An 18,873-nucleotide genomic window follows, 5' to 3' on the forward strand; every position below is an offset into this window, starting at 1 on the left:
GCTAGAATACATATCTAGCCATTGCATTTGTCACTCAAAGACTGTTAGTCTGACAAGAACACTCACTCTATGAAAAGCTGCTGTTGATCTCAGTATAATCATTTTGGGTCTTGCCCTGTGTCAGGGCTGGAACACAAGTCAGTGGAAATAAGCATTAAACCAGACTTAATCAATATATAGTTCTCAACCTCATTTTCACTGGTCTGGAAAAAGATAAGCCAAACACCAAGTTTTGCTTACCCATACATTGGAATATAACACACAAACCAACTTTTCAAGAGATTAAAGGGAAAGGTGAAACTGGGGATGTGGCTCTGTGGTAGAGAAGCACTTGCCTAGCATGTGCAAGGCCCTGGGTTTCATCCTCAACACTGCAAACAAAAAAAGAAAAAGGAAGCAAAAATAAAGGTAGGAGCCTAAATTATTAAATATGACTGTTCTTTGCTAAGCACCATTCCACATAAATACCAAAAACACTACTTTGAATGGGGAGGTTGAGGGGGATGAGTGGACTCATATATTGCTTTACCTAAGTTGAAAATATGGATTAATTCAACTACATTGTAGAGAATCTATTGTATCTTATACATAGAATATATCGCTCATTTGGATTTTATGTTTGCTAAGTCAAAACTTCTTGGGGTTGTCTAGCCCAGAGGTAGAGCACTTACCTAGCATGCGCAAGGCCCCTAGGTTTGATCCACCCTCATCCACACAGACGCACACAAAACTCCCTTTTAATAACAACAACAAAATAACATATGGAGATGCTTTACACGGGGGAAAAACATTAATTCTTAAGCATCAAAGGGAAACCTTATAATTGTAGAAATGTGGCCAAGTTCATCAACTTGGAAAATTAATTTAATGGCCAGATTGTATTGACTTCATCTGCTATTTCTTCTCCAGAACAAGTTAGAAACATTAAAGATTTTGCAAATAAGGAACCCATCTATCCATTTAGTCGTCAAGAAGTGGGGGGTCCCTTTCAAGTTGTCTGAGAAAAAGCAATTTCAATTCTGAAAAATCCCCCAGTATTTTGACAAGAAATTCCAAGGTCTTTTGGTCTGGACCAAAGGAAAAGATATTTTTTAATTAAAAAATCAATGCAAAAGCAAAATGCCTTTGGTCTAAATTCCCTTTGAGTCGCTAAGAGACGTGAGGAAATCTGCTAGGGCTAAGCTATCTTTAATAAGGCAGATTCTTCAGCGAGACCCTCCCAGGTGGGCTTGCCGGTCGCCCCCTGGAAGAAGCATCTCTGCGGAAATGAACATTGACCTCAGGCGGCCAGAGCCCAAAGGAGTCATCTGTAGCAAGGGGATGCCAACCCCCGCGGCTCCTGGAGCTACGTGTTACCAAATGGTCTTTACACCTGGCACTAGAATGGGCGTGGCGAACGAGGCGCGTGAAGAAGCGTGGGGACACCTGTACCGACAGACCCTGCGCTGCGCTGTTGACCCGAGTCGCCAGCATTAGTGGAGTGGATCACTTTCAATAGGGACCTCACACGCGCCCGGGCACTCTCTCATCTCCTGTGAATGGGACGCTTGCACCCAGCAAGCGCTAAGTGAACTTAGCAAGGCAGGGACTTAACAAAGGGTCACCGACGATAGAGGCCGAAGGGGTCCTGCCCCTGGAAGGGAACGCCCCGGCGTGTGCCATCGAGACACCGAGACATTGCTATTTCCAGTCTGTCTGCTCAGAGGCCGAGTTGGCCACATCAGTGAGGGCCGGCCTGGGAAGGTTTCTCTAAAATAGCCTCCCACTTGCACTCAAAATGAAGCCGAACCCATTAATTCAAAACACAGCTCCGAGCTTCCTCCCCGCCGCGGCTCCCTTCCCGACAGACGCCCGAGCGGAATCAACCCTTGCATTTGGAAGCCGGGATGGCTCCCGAGCACTGAGCCGGTTTTAGGAGAGTTTGTCTAAACAGCTCTCAGTAGTGGCTCTCATTAGAGGGAGAGCCCCACGCAAACAGACAACCCTGCTTCCTTTAAACACAGCAATTTGGGCTCATCTGTTGCTCTCTGCTCCTTTTTTTAATCATTTGGACTGTAAAGTAATTAGAGGGAGAGATGATCCCAAAATAAAAAGATCAGCAGCTGAACTTTATAATTCTAATGTAAGCACACATATCATTTCAGGCTCTTCCAGGACCCCTGGGCAGGTATGATTTCAATAATCAAAGTGTTTTGCGTACAATTTCTAATTACCACTGTTGCCTCTGGATTTTTGTTTTGGGGCTTCCAAGCTCGGGTGCCAGTAAGGGTGGGCTTCTTTCACCCCTGCCACAGCCTGACTTCCCTCCTGGCTCACATGCTCAGCCTACCCTAGGCCTGTGCCCAGCCTTGGCTTGTTCAATCCCTATCAAAGCACCATTCCTGTAAAGAAAAGTAGTGTTTGGGGTGCGGGGGGGCGGGGAGAGTAAGGCATGGTAATTATATTCCTAATCACATGTAATTTAAGAGAAAATGAGCAGATATGAGAGGCTATTTAGCTCTTGACTCAGTGTAATTCCACAGTCAGACCACAGGCACCCCAGTGTCACCTGGGTGTCTTTCAAAGCCACTCAGCCACCAAACGGTTAATTACAAGGGAGGGGCTGCTTCCCAGCAAGTGTAGCCTTAAACACTGTCATTAGGCAACAATGGCAGCTTTTTCCCCAGACCCAGAGCCTGTCTTAAACTGTTCTGCAAGTGCTATCTCACTTCCCAAATGGGGAAGCCACCAGGGACATAGGAATATCCCAGTACTACAAACACTGATGCCTCACTGACTTTGTGCCAGTACTTTTTTTCTAAGTACTTTAGAGATATAACCCAGCTCAGCTGCACAACTCAATTAACAAACAAGTGGATAATGTATCAGGCACCTACTCACATGTGACACTGTGCAAAGCACTACATATGTAACCTTGTCTGTGAAACAAGCACAGCACCTACCCAAGGGCTTCTGGGAAGACTGAATAAAATGATATTTGTGAAACTGTGACCGCTGCTCAAAGCAATAAGTGCTCAGTAAATATTAGGTACAATTTCTATTTAAAATCAAAATTATTTATTGTTAAATTACTACTATAATATTAATCATATTAATATTATTAGCTTGAGGTGTAACTCAGTGGAAGGGCCTGGGTTTTGCATGCACAAGGTCCTGGGTTTAATCCCTAGCATGTACCAAAAAGTTATTAAAATTTAATGTGTATGAGTTACATGTCTAGTGCTTAACATTTATTATCTTATTACAATAATATTATAAAGAAGATTCTTTTCTTGTTCACATTTCAAAGAAAACTGAGGTTTAGAGAGATCAAAAAATGTGCCCAAGGTTACAAGGCTAGTAACAGGAAACTCAGGAAATGTGACTCAGCAGCCTATTATTTAATCAAAACATCACTCCCTTTCTTTCTCTTCCTCCCTGTCCCTACTACTTTCTTATCTTCTACATCTAAATATATATCTAAAGTTATACATCTTTAAATAATAAACCTCAGCCTGTTGTTAGAACTGGATGATTATTATTGTCCCTCAAAGAGACTCTTCTGAAATCACAGAGAATTTTACATAACTCAGATAGATCAATTTGCATACCTGTAAATCATTTATTTTATTACAAGTTATATTGGCATACCCTTATCTCCAGAATCATATTTTAAGCTCCTTTAAGAGAGGCGCTTATCTCATCTTTGCATGCCCCCACAGTTTACATTTTATGCACGGTGGGAGTGCATTCATTAAATTCAAAACTAACCAATAAATGCATATTGAGCACTAACAGAAGGCACTATTTGCTATCCAAGGAATGTGAAATAGCCAGAAATCAAAAACAAAAATAACTTCCCAATATTTTTAGCACTTGCAATCAGTGCCAGAGGCTCTCAAAATAAGCATCCCTATTTTTTAATTAAATGAAGAAAGTTTCCTAGATTGATATGAAGAGAGGGGATACTTAAGGGTCCAATGACTTCTCAAATACAAATAATCTCCGAAAGTTGCATCCACAGTCATGTTTTATAAGTGATGTTCCATCAATCAACTCATTTATATGAAAAATTGCAAAAAGGAGTAAGAGTAGGAATATGATTTAATGTTGCCCCATGTATTATGGCAGCTAAAAATGAAAAAAAAATGATGATTACAATTTATTCAAATAAAAGTATTGATTATCACTATACCTTCCACACTGAAGGTGATACAAAGAAGTTTAAGAAATGATTCTATGCTTTTAAGGGGTCACAAAGAACAGAAGAGAAAGTGCACATATGGTATACTACTTGGAAATGACCTGGTACTTTGCAGTTTACAAATCTCTTTTACATACATTATCCAACTTCAGTATAACAGTGAAAAACACATCTCTCTCTAGGCAATGTGAAAGTGGGTTTTCCTTCCTTCAGTTCCAGGGAAACCTTGACAGATTGTTCCCAGGTACACTCCATCTAGAAAGGGTTCTTCTTCTTGGTCATCTTCTGACCAGAAGGCAAAATAGAGGTTACATGTTATTATAAGAATTCAGATTTCTAGCATCTTCTACTCAAGAATGCAGATTGGCAGTATTACATCCAACATCCTCAATTCATTAATTAAATAGACTTTTTTGAACATTCAGCATGATGAGCTATAACACTGGAAGATGGAAACACAAAGTGAATAAGAGACTGTACCTAGGCTCAAGGAGCAGATAGTCCAATTGGAGAGGTGAATGTGTAAACAGATATAATGACAATACAGTATGGTAGATGCAGTGACAAAGACAAACATAATGCCCTGAAAGCCCTGAAGAGGGTGCCACTCTGTGAGGAATCCAGCAGCAGCAGAAGAGAAGACTTGGGTGGGGGTGGGGTACCTGGGATTGGACTCAGGAGGACTTGGCCACTGAGCCACATTCCCAGCCCTATTTTGTATTTTGTTTGGAGACAGGGTCTCACTGAATTGCCTAGTGTCTTGCTTTTGTTGATACTAGCTTTGAACTTGCAATCCTCATGCCTCAGCTTCCCAAGCCACTGGGATTACAGCCATGTGCCACCATGCCTGGCTGAGGAGATAACATTTTAATAGTGTTTTATAGACTAGAGAGTAGAGCATTCCAAAAATCAAGGGCATGAACACACAGTACAAATAATACCTTCGTATTTATCATTTAGTTGAGCAACTTTGGAGATCAGCAGGACAAATATTAATATCCCTAGTCTACAAAGGTAGAAGCTGAAGCCCAGGGCATTTTGCTTTCCTAAAAATTAGTGGTAGCTGGTCATTTAACTCCAAGTTTGTTTCCCTTCTAACTAAGATAGACATGAACATTTGAAAAATGAACTGAATAATGTTCGTGAGAGGAATACCTGTTTTTTTGTTTTTTGTTTTTTTTTTTTTTTGCTACCAGGGATTGAACCCACGGGCACTTAACCACTGAGCCACATCCCAGGCCTTTTAAAATATTTTATTTAGAGACAGGGTCTCACTGAGTTGTTTAGGGCTTTGCTAAATTGCTGAGGTTGGCTTTGAACTCACAACCCTGGAAATGACCTGGTACTTTGCAGTTTACAAATCTCTTTTACATACATTATCCAACTTCAGTATAACTGGAGCCACTGGGATTACAGGCATGTGCCACTGCATCCGGCTTGAGAGGAATGCCTTGATGGTTTTAAAGTTGGAAACTGGCAATGGTGGAATGAATGGGGGACATTCATAATTTTATGGGGCTTAAGAATGTTGTCGTTGTAGGTAGAGCGTTAATGGTCACTGACTGGATGTGATAGCTGCCTCAGATACAAACCCAGGTGTCATAAAAGAACGGAAAACTACTTCAACAAAGTGTGTCCATCCTTCCTGGAAGGGGCTACACTTTGAAGTAAAAGGTGGATTTTTCTTTCTTTAATTCTTTTTTTTTTTTTTTTCTTTCTGGTGGTGCTGGGGATGGAACTGTGGGCCTGGAGTATGCTAGGCAAGCACTACACCATGGAGCTACATCCTTAACCCCTAAAAGGTGTTTTCTTTAACTTCATACATGTCTTAATCTGCTTTGTGCTGCTATAATTTAATATCTAGGACTGGGTAATTTGAAATAAACATAAATTCATTTTCTCACTGTTGTGGAGGTTGAAAGTTTAAGATCTCTGCATTTGGTGAGGCCTTCTTCATGTTTCATCCAATGGCAGAAGGCAGAAAGGCAAGAGAGGACAAGAAGGAAGGAGAGGGACCAGATTTGTTCTTTTATGAGAAACCCGCTTCCATGATAATAGCATTAATCCATTCATGAGGTCAGGGTTCCCATGACCCAAACACCTCCCAATACACCCCACCTCCCAACATTACTGCATTGGAGATCAAGTTTCCAACACATAACCTTTGGGGGACATGTTCAGCTCCTACCAATGCCTTTCTTGATTTGAGTCCATCAATAGCAAGTTAACAATGTCCATCATCTGTTTCCTCTTTAGCACTGCAGGTTCTTCTTTATCATCATTAAACAGCAATCTTCCTTCATTGCTTTCAAATGTTTGACATATAGACAAAGGGCACATTATATCAACTGATGCAAAAGTTAACTTGACTCTTTATTAGTTGCAATGCTATGATTTTTAAAATTTGGATTTTAGAGACTGGGGTTGTGGTTCAGTGGTAGAGCAGTTGCCCAGCATGTGTGAGGCACTGGGTTCAATTCTTAGCACCACATATAAATAAATGAATAAAACAAAGGTCTATCAGTATTTTTAAAAGATTTGGATTTTAGTACTCATTTCCTGGTATCTGAGTTGGTTTGATTTGGGACCCAGTAAATCAATAGTTGCTTATTAATATAATCTTTCAACTGCCACAGAGTACAATAGGAGTTTCCATTTACAAAGAGCTAATCAAAAAGTTTTGTTCTTTCTCCATTGACACTTCAAGAAGTAAATCCCACAGCTCTTTCCCTCCAAAACAATTCAAAAGGTTTTGCTTAAAATTTTACTTTCTGGGCATCAGGAAGTTACAACAAGGGTTTCTTTCCCTTCAATTTTACTCAACTGTGAAATTTGCTCCAAGGCTAAAAGTACTTCTTAAAATAGGACACTGTCACCTACACACAGAGTAAATATACCCTCCTGAATTACCAGGAGGAAGCCTAAGATGTGGTCTGTACCTACAGTCCAACTGAACTTCTCCAGAAATGCTCTGAGCCTTTGCTCCTAAGATTAGAGAATGAGTAGAAACAAAATTTAAAAATTGCTCACCAACTAGTCAATCCATTTTGCAAGAGGCAATGTCGATCAACTTTTCCAGAGTTAGAAAATAAGTTTTACAGTGTACACGATTCTGAGTTGTAGTTCTTGCCTTTGAACGAGGAAGCATTTCTTGAGTTCTCAAAGAGAAGGGTAACATCAAGTTCATACGGCAGCCAGAAACGTGATAAATCCACCAGGGCCACAGCGATTCCTGCCTAAACTAACAATTCATTTATTGCTACAGTTCACTGCTGTTGTCATCACTTTCATGCCTCTAATTACCTTACATCTGTTTTATGTTTGAAGTTTACAACACTTGCCCACTTTGGCTACACTAGTTTACATCTAACACCAAACACATGTTTATGTTTACCACATACCAGTTCTGCATTCTTGGACTTAAAATTATATCAATTTATAATCCCATTAATGGAAAACTTATGAGAAGGATCCGGCTCCTTTAATAAAACTAGAAAGAACAACCATTTGGATGCTGTTAAGTACAAGCCATACCAAAGGCTAAATGCTTCAATTAGATGGACTCCGCTCAGATAAGTAGGCTTCATAAAACACTATCATGGCTGCTAAGTACAGACTATGGCTTTGGAGTTCATTTTCTGGGACTCCATGCTGGAGTCCCCATCTTCATTGAAAAGACAATGATCAAAGAGAATTTGAGTGTGCTTTGTTCAAAATATATCAAATTTGGAGCTGGAGGTCTAACTCAGTGTAGAGCATGTGCTTAGTATGAGTCAAGCCCTTGGTTTGTTCAACCCCAGGGTTGTTCGATCCCCCCACACACACACACACAATCAAATTTGAATTGGCATCTTTGAACTTAGCATTTTTAAGTTCACACTTGTGAATTAAAAAAAGAAAAACACTTTTCAATTTTGATAATGAAAAGAAAGACGGGGAAGCTGTATATGTTACCAACTGGCAGTGGCCTCCCCAGATATGACTTCCTAGGACAGAGCTGGATACATGTTTGGACATCTATATCTTTACTGCTGAATGACTTCCAAAAAAAACTACAGATAAGAGCATTATTTGGATCATGGACTGTTTCTGAAGGATTTCACTGCTATAAAAAAATACTTTGGGAACTGTAAGGGATTAAATTCTGCTCCCACATGCTTCTTTCCACTTAAAGGAGAAACCACCCTTTCCCTTCAACCTACTTTGCCAATTTCCATCTTTCTGTAAGGACTAGACAGAATCTTGCTTGGTTTTCAGAGTCCTACAGCTATCAACAGGAAACCTGATCTTCAAAACCAATAAATGAATAAGAGGTTAGATGATCTCTGATGCTGTAAGTGGCATGCCCTTAAAACAAAAAACAAAACAAAACAAAAATAACCTATCTAGAATGAACTAGTGGGAGGTTACTGGTCTAGTAGCTTGGATGATCAAAGCAATAATATCTTGAGGAAAATACACTATGCAGCCTGAAGGGTACCGAGCATGGCATCTCTATACTGCCTCACCTGGATAGGCACTGGACATTAGAGAACTTTCCCCAGGTACATAAGAATTTTGCACTAAAAATTACAGACATCAAAGGAGATAAGATCTTGTCACTCTGTGCTATTACAACAAGGTGCTGACTGAAAACCTGGGTTTGTCTGGACTCAGTGGTCACATGCCTTTCCTGTCATCTGGTGGTCCATTTGGCCCTTACAAAGTCTAGGCAGTAATTTTATTCCTTGAAATTATTGCTGGCCCTGGGTGTCTGCCTGTTCTGCAGGGTTTCTGCAATTCCTCTCCCATGTGGGGAAGCACATCCTGTTCACCTGGATACCCAATTAGACTCTGCTCCCAATCAATCCAGAATAAAGATGTGTAGTGGAGCACATTGCCAAAGGGTGGAGGAAAGGATGGAGGCGGAAGAGAGAAGGAGATAGGGGTACCTCATCAGTTGTGCTCAGCAGCCTGAGCCCTGGAAGGCACACCAAGGCTCTTGCAAAGCAACATCAGTTCCTTCCACTAGAGAGCCTTTCTTACACTTTGGGGATTTGTGTGAGAACCAAAAGATCTTGTTGGAACCTCCAGCCCTCTTGGAAATTCTGCTTAGACCCAAGGGACTTTCCTGTTTTGCCTAAGATGGGATCATTCTGCCTTGGGCTGTGGATCATTGAGAAGTTCAAGCCCAAGCTTCACAATATTTTATAAGAAGTGAACTAGAATTCTTCACAGCATCTCAAAAGCACCCTCCTGGTCTGGAGGTGTAGCTCAATGGTAGGTAAATGAAGCTCCAGGTTCAATCCCAGCACAGAAACAAAAAACATATTTCCTGCCCCCCACTCTTGGTGAAGGTGCATCCCTCTCTCTCTCTCTCTCTCTCTCTCTCTCTCTCTCTCTCTCACACACACACACACACACACACACACACACATTCACACACATCACTTTTCAGAGCCAGATCACATTGTTGACTTCCTGCAGACACCTGTCAGGTAGTATAAACAGGTAAAGTCAAGTGTGATGGATATAGGGAAGACCTCCTGGAAGACTACATCACAATTGCTTGGAAAGGAGGCTACACAGTTCCAGAGAGCTAGGCTAGGGAGATAGACCCTGTAGAAGATGAACCCAGAGAAGACTTCCATTTTAAAAAGTTTATTTCTTTTGAACCTGACAACTGTATAAATCAGTTTTCAGTACTGTTGTCATTTTTACAGACAAGGAAACTGGCACTCACTACGTATGGTACCTTCTGTGTAACCTTAAATGGCAAAATGGGAAAAGAGATAAACACACTTCTTTCATCCTCTTTTTTTTAAAGTTTAAAGTTTAAAATTTTAATCTATGCACGAAACCTTCTGATATTGCCTCGCTCATGCTAGGCAAGTGCTCTACCACTGAGCTACCTCCCCAGCTCTTTTTGTTTATTTTTTAAATTTGGAAACATGTTTTCACTAAGTCACCCTGGCTGGCCTCAAACTTGCTATCCTCCTACCTCCTAGCCTCCTGAGTCACTAGGATTACAGGTGTGCATACCTGTGCCTGGGCTATCTCTCTTGCTTAACAATAGCTATAGAAGTTTATAATCTGCTGAATGATTGACATGATACTTTCACAAGCATTATTTCTTTTGAACCTGACAACTGTATAAATCAGTTTTCAGTACTATTGTCATTTTTACAGACAAGGAAACTGGCACTCACTACGGATGGTACCTTCTGTGTAACCTTAAATGGCAAAATGGGAAAAGAGATAAACACACTTCTTTCATCCTCTTTTTTTTTGTCCCCGCATCATGGGTCAAACCCCAGACTTTGTGCATATTAAACAAGTGCTCTACCACTGAGCTTCATCCCAAACCCTATCATCCTCTTTCTTAAGAGCACTAATGCCATTCATCTCTCAACATCATCATACAAAGAATTAAGTTTCAACATATGAATTTTGGAAACTTTTATCTCACAGTACAAACATTCCAACCTTATAAGAGATCTAGCTCCAATAAGACACATCAGTCTACTATATTACCAAGTCTATAAATTCCAGTTTGTATCTATTTTACACAGAAAGATACTTATAATACATTGATTGTTTTTAAAAAAAAACTGTTTGCAAAACAGCATGTGTAGTGTGTGAACTGTTTTGTTATTTTTCCAAGTTTTTGTGTGTCAATGTATATATGTCTGTTTATGTATAAAAAAAGATATGGAAGGAAAAATATCATAGTATTGAGTGATCATCTCTAGATAGTAAGATTTCTGGATGTTGAGATTATGGTGGTCTTATTATTTTAAATGTATTTATAATTTCTAATTTTGCTCAAATGCTCATGTATTAAGAAAAAAAAATTGTTGTGGATCTACCCAGAGCCTTATGCATGCTAGGCAAATGCTCTATCACTGAGACCACTGAGCTATATCCTCAGCCTTCCCTATAGGATTTTTTTAAAAAAAATTTTTTTCATCTATTGAGCGAGTAACAAACATAAGCATGAAATTTCTGCCTAGTGAACCTCCTAAAGTTGTTGTTGTTTATAAGCACCCTCTTGAGATGTTAGTTTCCCTTTTGATATGAACTAAAGTCCTATCCTATGATACTTAAAGGGAACTAGAACCCAACACCTGTAGGTAGCCTTTAAAATCCTTACTTCAGACCCCCAAAAGGTCCAGCTTTGAATTGTTTTTTGTTTCTTTTGTGATAGTATGTTGGTGCTAATGATTGAACTTAGGGGTGCTTTACAACTGAGCTATATTCCCAGTCCTTTTTATTTTTGAGACAGGATCTTGATAAATTGCTGGAGCTGGCCTCAAACTTGTGGCTGTCCTGTGACTCTGCACCTGGCTGAGAATTGCTTTTTTTAATGGAGGACTCCCTCATTTCTTACAGAGAAGCTTATTCAAGAACATCTTTATGTCACCAATGAGCATTAAGGCGAGTCTAACCATGAGATTTTGTTGGCCTTCCCTTTATTTCTCTATTCCCAAATGATAGAAATAGATGCCTGAATCAGGGATGCACGTATGAATGCACCTTGACTTCTTCCATAAGGAATTACTTATAGGAAATTTGACAATGCTTTCAGGATGCCTTTCAATAAAAAGAATGTTTGGCAATGTTACCAAAGATATGTCCTAAGTTCCCTTTTCTAAGCTGATGGTCTGGGGGTTTGGGGGAGATGCCCCTCTAGGGACAGAGTCAAGGACTCTGGAAATCTCTAGATCAAACACAGCTTACAGAAATCAAACATTCTAGGCTTGGTCCTCCTTGACCCTAGACAACATGGGCAAACCTGTTGGCTTTGCCCATCCCATTCCGCTTGGTAAACTCCTGTCCACCCACCCCATCCTCCCCTCCCCATTAGGAGCATCCCATCTAGATCTGCTTTTGTATTTCCTTTCTGATCTCCCCCACATCTAAGATGATCTTTATTCCCCTATCAGGATTCTAACTCACAGCAGCCTTCCAAAGAAGAAAACAATGTACTTGTTCACCCTTTGTTAAGGTTTGTTTGTTTACTTCTCTGTTTAGCACCAACCCAGGATTTCACACTTGTGCTAGGCAAGCCCTCTACCACTGAGGTATATCCCAGTCCCATTCTGAGATTGTTAATGACCAACACAGACTTGTGGGTCCCACCCTGGGAAAATGTGTTGTGGAAAAGGAAAGAAAGGGAAGCTAGAGAGGGTGAGGTTTAATCCAGAGATGAAGCTGAGTTTGAGACTGTGCCTATTCCAGGCTAGGAGAAGAAACATTGATAGGTCTGCACATTTGCAGAACCCTGAATATAAACCACAGCTTTGGCCTCATATGCCTCCGAGGTCCTCACTGCTTTATTTTTATTTTACTTAATTTATTTATTTTTACTTTGTGAAACTGCGGATTGATCTCAGGAGTGTTCTACCACTGAGCTAAATCCCCAACCCTTTTTATTTTTATTCGGAGACAGGTTCTCACTAAGTTGTACAAGGTGGCCTTGAGCTTGTTATCTTCCTGCCTCGGCCTCCTGAGTCCTGGGATTATAGGTGTACACCAGTGTACCAGGATCTTGCTTTTCACACCATCACTTTTAAAACTGGGCCCTGTGAGGTCTCTAAGTACTTTTCTCACTGGCAGGAGCTGTGTCCACAACTTGCCTCTCCAACTTAGCAAGGCCTTCTCTGATCCACTTGTGAGTGACCCTGATAGAGGATGCATGACAAAGCTAGGAGGCAGAAGTTTCTCTACCCCTGACTCACTCAATGACCTTGAGGAAGTGTGTGCAGTGGCCTTGCCCTTCAACATTATCTGTCCAATGGAGGGACTACACTAAACCACTTGTTTCTAGATTCTATGATTTTACAGCAAAACTGTGTTTCTTTCTCTTTGTGTGTGTGTGTGTGTGTGTGAGAGAGAGAGAGAGAGAGAGAGAGAGAGAGAGAGAGACAGAGAGAGAGAGAGAGACAGAGAGAGAGAGAGAGAGAGACAGGAGATAGAGAGACAGGAAGAGACAGAGAAAGAGTGTGTGTGTGTGTGTGTGTGTGTGTGTGTGTGTGTACTACTGGGAACTGAACTCAGGGGTGCTTTACCACTGAGCTACCTCCACAACCCTTTTAATTTTTAGTTTTTATTTTGAGACAGTCTAATTGTTCAGGCTGGCCTCGAACTTACAATCCTCCTGTCTCACTCCCCTGAGCAGCTGGGAATATAGGCATGTACCACCACACCCAGCAATGGCAAAAATTTTTTCAAGAAAACTTTTGTAGAAAACATTTTAAGATACTTTTTAAAATATCATCTTAAATTAAAAATATCAAGCTTGGAACCCCTGAAATCCCTTCCAGTACTGTATGCTAGAGAAGGAAAAAGGGAAAAAGCAAACCTTTAGGGCAGAGTCAGGGCAACTCCTTCAAAGTCAGAGAGGATGCTTAAGGACTCAGGAAAATTTCAGGCTCCACATTTCAACAAAGGCTTTGCGATCCCAGTAAGACATTAAGAGGAAGGATTTAAAAATCCATCTGTTTGCCTTGGGGGACTCAGAGCAAGAGCAAAGTTTGAAGCTGATAGGTTCATGATAATATAATGTATTCATTAGGCAATAAAGGGTGAAATAGATCATTCCATGTTTGGAGGTCGCTCTGGTCTCTCATTTATACAGCTTTTAGGAAACTCACTTTATATACCCCCAGCTGGAATGGCTTCTCCAAAGCCATTCCCCAGATGGAATAATTGTTCATTATGTCTTCGGGGAGGGTTCCATCTGCAGTCAGGAATCCCCATGAAAATTTGTGGGAAAATAACCCTGCTCTTTCATTACATCTAAAATGTGATCACCCGATATTAAAACACAAAGAGCAGTTGCATTTTAAAGGTGAACTGCAGAGCTAAATTGAGAGTTGACTTAATCCCATTTTTATGGGCTGATTAATGTCCCAAGTAACCAGGCTGGTTGGAAAGTTAATGCCTTTTTCCTTTAATGGAATGTACCAAGCTTCTTGCCTTTTATCAGGGGAGTAGATCGCTGCCACTGTGGATTCCTACAGAGCAAGACTCAAGGCCATTGTCAGAACTTTCCTTGTGCCTAAAGGACCCAAAGTTATTCACTCACCAAAATTCCTCCCAGATAGAGCTTCAGTCCTTAAAGGGACTGACAGTTGGGGTAAAATAAATTAGAAGTGGAGGTTTCGTCATAAGAGGAAATATCTTCATAAAGAAGTATGTTGACTAACAGCATCTCTTTCTGATGGCTTGAAATCTGATTACGTTGAGATGATAGAACCACAGGTTTAATAGCTCCTCTGTGTGAGGAATTGTGCCAAGCACTTTGCATGGTGTTTTTGTTGTTCTTGTTGTTGCTGTTGCTTGTTTTGTTTTGTTTTGTTTTGTTTCTTATTTAACCCTCTGAGATAGCAGTAGCCTGGGGCAGGCTAAGTAACTTGTCTTAGAAGTAGATCTAGGTTTGCCAGATCTGCAACCACAGTGATCCTCCCCAGGTAGCTTCTCCTGACTCTCGAGCCTCCCATCTACCTTGGTCAGAGTTAGCAGTTTCAAGAGGCTGTCCATTTATTCATGGATTCATGGTGAAGAAATTAAAATTCTACACAACTCTTTTCAAAAGCAGTGTGGCCAGGCTGCCTAGTTGTCCCCCATCACCAGAACCAACCCACCCCTGCCCACCCCAACCTGAAGCACAGAGCTACTTTATTCCTTATCCCTCCATTCTGTACTTCAGGAACCCAGTACATCTCCCTTGTACCCATTAGGGAAAATATCAATTTTCACCAAAATTTTCACTTTCTAATAGTGTCTTATATATCACAGAACTCTTTCCTGTGAATTATTTCATTTGATCAATAACTTCAGGCAGAAGGAAGAGGGAAAAAGATAAATTATTCAGGTAAAGATTTGTTTTGGGAGGGTAACATTTACAAAGAGCACCCAGACCCACAGACATAGAAATGACTCGCCCATGGTTATTACAAAATTCAAAATGGTTACAGGTCACTGTGACTTAATCATGTGGTAGGTTGGTTTCCAGCAACATTTCCACTTGGCTAAATAGTGGAGAAGGTGCTCTTCCAAAGTACCTGCACCTGATTTCTGAGTCTTTCTCTCCTTTTTGTAGTATCTCCAATACCCATCCCACTCAACCCCTTCCTCTGTCTTCCTCCTGCTAAAAACTCACTTTCAAGAAAAAATTGAACCCTTTGGTCCTAAAGTACAATAGGTGAAAACAGACCAAAATGTTGCTACTGACCTAGGTTTTTTATTAATAGGGATTCAATATCTTATCTCAAGAAGTAGTTGCAAAAGTTCAAACATTAGCCCACAGGTAAGGAGAAATGGAGTGAGAGAGTTGCAGAGCTCCTGGAGTTAAAAAACACCCAGCCCTGACTGTGGTTTCTAGTACTGCCTAGTGATTTGCCTCTCATCAGGTCAAGCAATAAAACCAAACCTCCCTCCCAGACTCCACTGGGCTGCTGGAGTCAATATGATTCTTCCTCAGTTTCAAAGGATTCCAAAACTCCCAGGACTGCTTCAGGCTGACATGATTGACCAGAAGTCGGGGCAAAAGCAGAATTTGTCCATCACTGCTACCTACCATTTCCATTCCAACTGGCTACTTTAAAACTATGGCAAAGGATGCAGTTCATGATAGAGCACTTGCCTCGTATGTGTAAGGTCCTGGGTTTGATCCCCAGCACCAAAAAATCATTCACCCATTCATTAAAATAAAAGTAAACAAAACTATGGCAAATGGGCAGAGGCCATATTAGCTCCCCACTCCTTTATAATGATGTTATCCTTAAAATGAATCACATCTAATAATAGCTACAATGTGCTTAATGTTATATGCCAGGCATTGTTCTGAGCATGTATGAACATATTTAATCCTCGTAGCAATCATATGATATGGGTGCTATTATTATCCACATTTTATAGGTAATGAAACCAAGGCTCAGAAAGGTTAGGTAACCTTCCCAAATGCTCATAGCTAGAAAGGGCCAACTGGGACTCAAAGAAAACATTATTGAGTTCTAGTCCTAGCAATTCCACGAAGTAGCTGTGTGTCCTTGGGCCAGACCCACAATTTCTCTGGATATGTCAGAAAAGGACACTTGACTAAATCACTTCTGAACATACTTAGTTTTATAATCTAAAGAATTTAAAATCTTTTGGGAAGTGCTTAACAGCCCCACTGCACACCCAGCTGGAATCTTAACTCACTTTCTTGATGGTAGGTGTGAATCTCATCCTTCTGTTTCAAAGCCCAGTGGAATTCCAAGCATGAAATGCATTCTATAAACGTTTGTTATCCTTTGTTATCATTATTGGTACTACTTTAATGGGAAACATCAACACTAATTTCCCCTAACCTCTTCAGGGATTTGTCTTATCCCTGGATCCTTTTTTGCTCACCATTTAGATGATAGCCAGGGAGCATACTTTATTATGTGCACAGAGGCATCTGGCTTTGCTCCTTCCACCTCCCAAGGCACCTCCACCTTGTCAGTTCCACTGACCAATTATTTACTCCCCAAATCATTATTATTATTTTTTTTTCAGTCCTAGGCCTGGAAAAAGAGGAAGATAGCTACATTCCCTTCAAGTTTATAGTTAACCAATTTGGGTCTGTGTGTGTGTGTGTGTGTGTGTGTGTGTGTGTGTGCATGCGCATATGTTGCTAGGGATCAAATCCAGAGATTGGAATATGCTGGACAAGCGCTCTACCACTGAGCTACACCCTCAGCCCCAACGTCTTTCTTTTCTGACCTTGGAACTGAAAGTGAACAATCTTTATTTTAATAGCCTAGTTTTGGAGGTTGGAGGGTTTTATTTGGTTCAGGGTATTTTGTGTGTGTGTGTGTGTGTGTGTGTGTGTGTCTTTTTTTTTTTTTTTTTGCCTGAAGTTAGCATCCAAGCTGGAAGAACCAGGGGACCCTCACATGAAGCAGGACGTGGAGTTCCTATGAAACCCGTCTTGGGATGCTATCTTGTTGCTTGGGGGCCTTGGCTGCTAGAAGGTGCTGCTTCTAGGGTGCTACTGAAATATCCTCTCACCCTCAGAAAGGTAAGTGCCTCATGTCTTTTTTTTTTTTTTTTTTTTTTTTTCTCCTTATTTTAAGCAATGCTGAGAATAGAACCTTGGGTCTCTCACATGCCAGGTAAGCTCGCTGTCACGGAGGTACATCCATAGGAAGACACATCCAGGTTTGTTTCTTCATGGTTTAGCTTTGTCAAACGTTGTTTTAAAGATGACAACAACTAGAAAAGGGGAAGGCATTTTAGGACCCAATTGCCAGCCAAAATGATATCCTACTCCTAGAGAAAAAGGGAACCTTTTGGAGTAAGTCACAAAGAAAAAAGAATTGATCCACAGAAGCAATTGAAGAATCTCTTCCATCCAGAGCAATGTTTTTCCTGCAGAAAGAAAGTAAGTAATTATAGGAAAACAGTCCGGGGCTCACACAGGTCAACCTCTGAGAATGCAGGCAGATTTACAGAGAGGAAAGAAGAGTTAGGAAAACTACAAGATCTGAACTAGTGAATAAGATCCTGCCTTTACCAAACTCCAGTTTTTCTGGAATAGGTTTAGCAAAGTCAGGAGAAAACCTGAAAGAAATAAAAGAACATCAGCTGGAAGAAACAGTGGTGAACCCCAAATCCCTTGAGTCTCCTTCCCGTTCACAGAACTCTGAAACTGGATACATAAACATGGCTTCTTTGAAAGAGAAATGCAGCCTCCAAGCACAAGACCAAAGTCAGAGTGATAAAATCACTGATGTCTAAAACTGCACTCATCAAAGCTAACTCAAAGCTTGGTCAAGAAGGTGGAACATGATACAGAAGAGTTACCGTAGAACCCCCACGGGCTATCAATCAGGTCATTTTTAAATTGTTGATAAATTTATTAAATTTGTTCTACTAAAAAATGAAGATGCTTAAATGTGTTGGGCATTTTTAACTAATCTTTCAGTACAGATGATTTTGTGTAACACTTAACTAGATCCCAAGCACATTTGCATCTTGTTCTGTAAATTCTTGTTTTCCCAGATCAACCAGAACTGTCTGCTGGCCTATTACTATTTCTGTGTGTGTAAGTGCCTAGTGCCAGGGTCTCACTGTGTTACTCAGGCTGCCTTTGAACCCCCAGCTCAAGCAATCCTCGGACCTCAGTCTCCTGATTAGCTGGCCTACAGGCACGCACCATCATGCCAGCCTCTTGCTATTTCTGAACCAGGCACTGTTAGAAGAAAGTCCTTCTTAGGAGCCCCATGCAGCAGTAGTTAGAATTTGGAATTCATTTTGCACTTGTGACCTAGAGGATGTTTATAGCCAAGTATGCCCTCAACCAGTCAGTATGCGAGTGACTATGTGCCTCAGTTAGTGGTCACTTCCCTCTAAAGGGACTGAAGTCAAGACCAAAAACCCAAGCCAGAAACCCTGTATAACTCTTGGTAACTTTCTCTCACTTGGAGATATATGAATCTTGCACATGTAGCCCTGGTTAGAGTCTGGTCAGAAATGGGATGACTACTCAAATCCATAACTCTGTTGACACATGCCTCATCCTCTTGGCAATGATGCCAGATCAGATCATATAAATGGACCCAGCTGTCCAGCTTGCAAGTTTGCCTGCCAACAGGCTCCTTGACCTATCACACTTAAGCCTGGTTTCCTCTCCCTGTGCAGGGCCAGTGAGCCTCCAGGTTCCTGACCTCCAAAAC

The sequence above is a fragment of the Sciurus carolinensis genome, chromosome 12, assembly GCF_902686445.1.
Source record: "Sciurus carolinensis chromosome 12, mSciCar1.2, whole genome shotgun sequence".
NCBI lineage: Eukaryota > Metazoa > Chordata > Mammalia > Rodentia > Sciuridae > Sciurus > Sciurus carolinensis.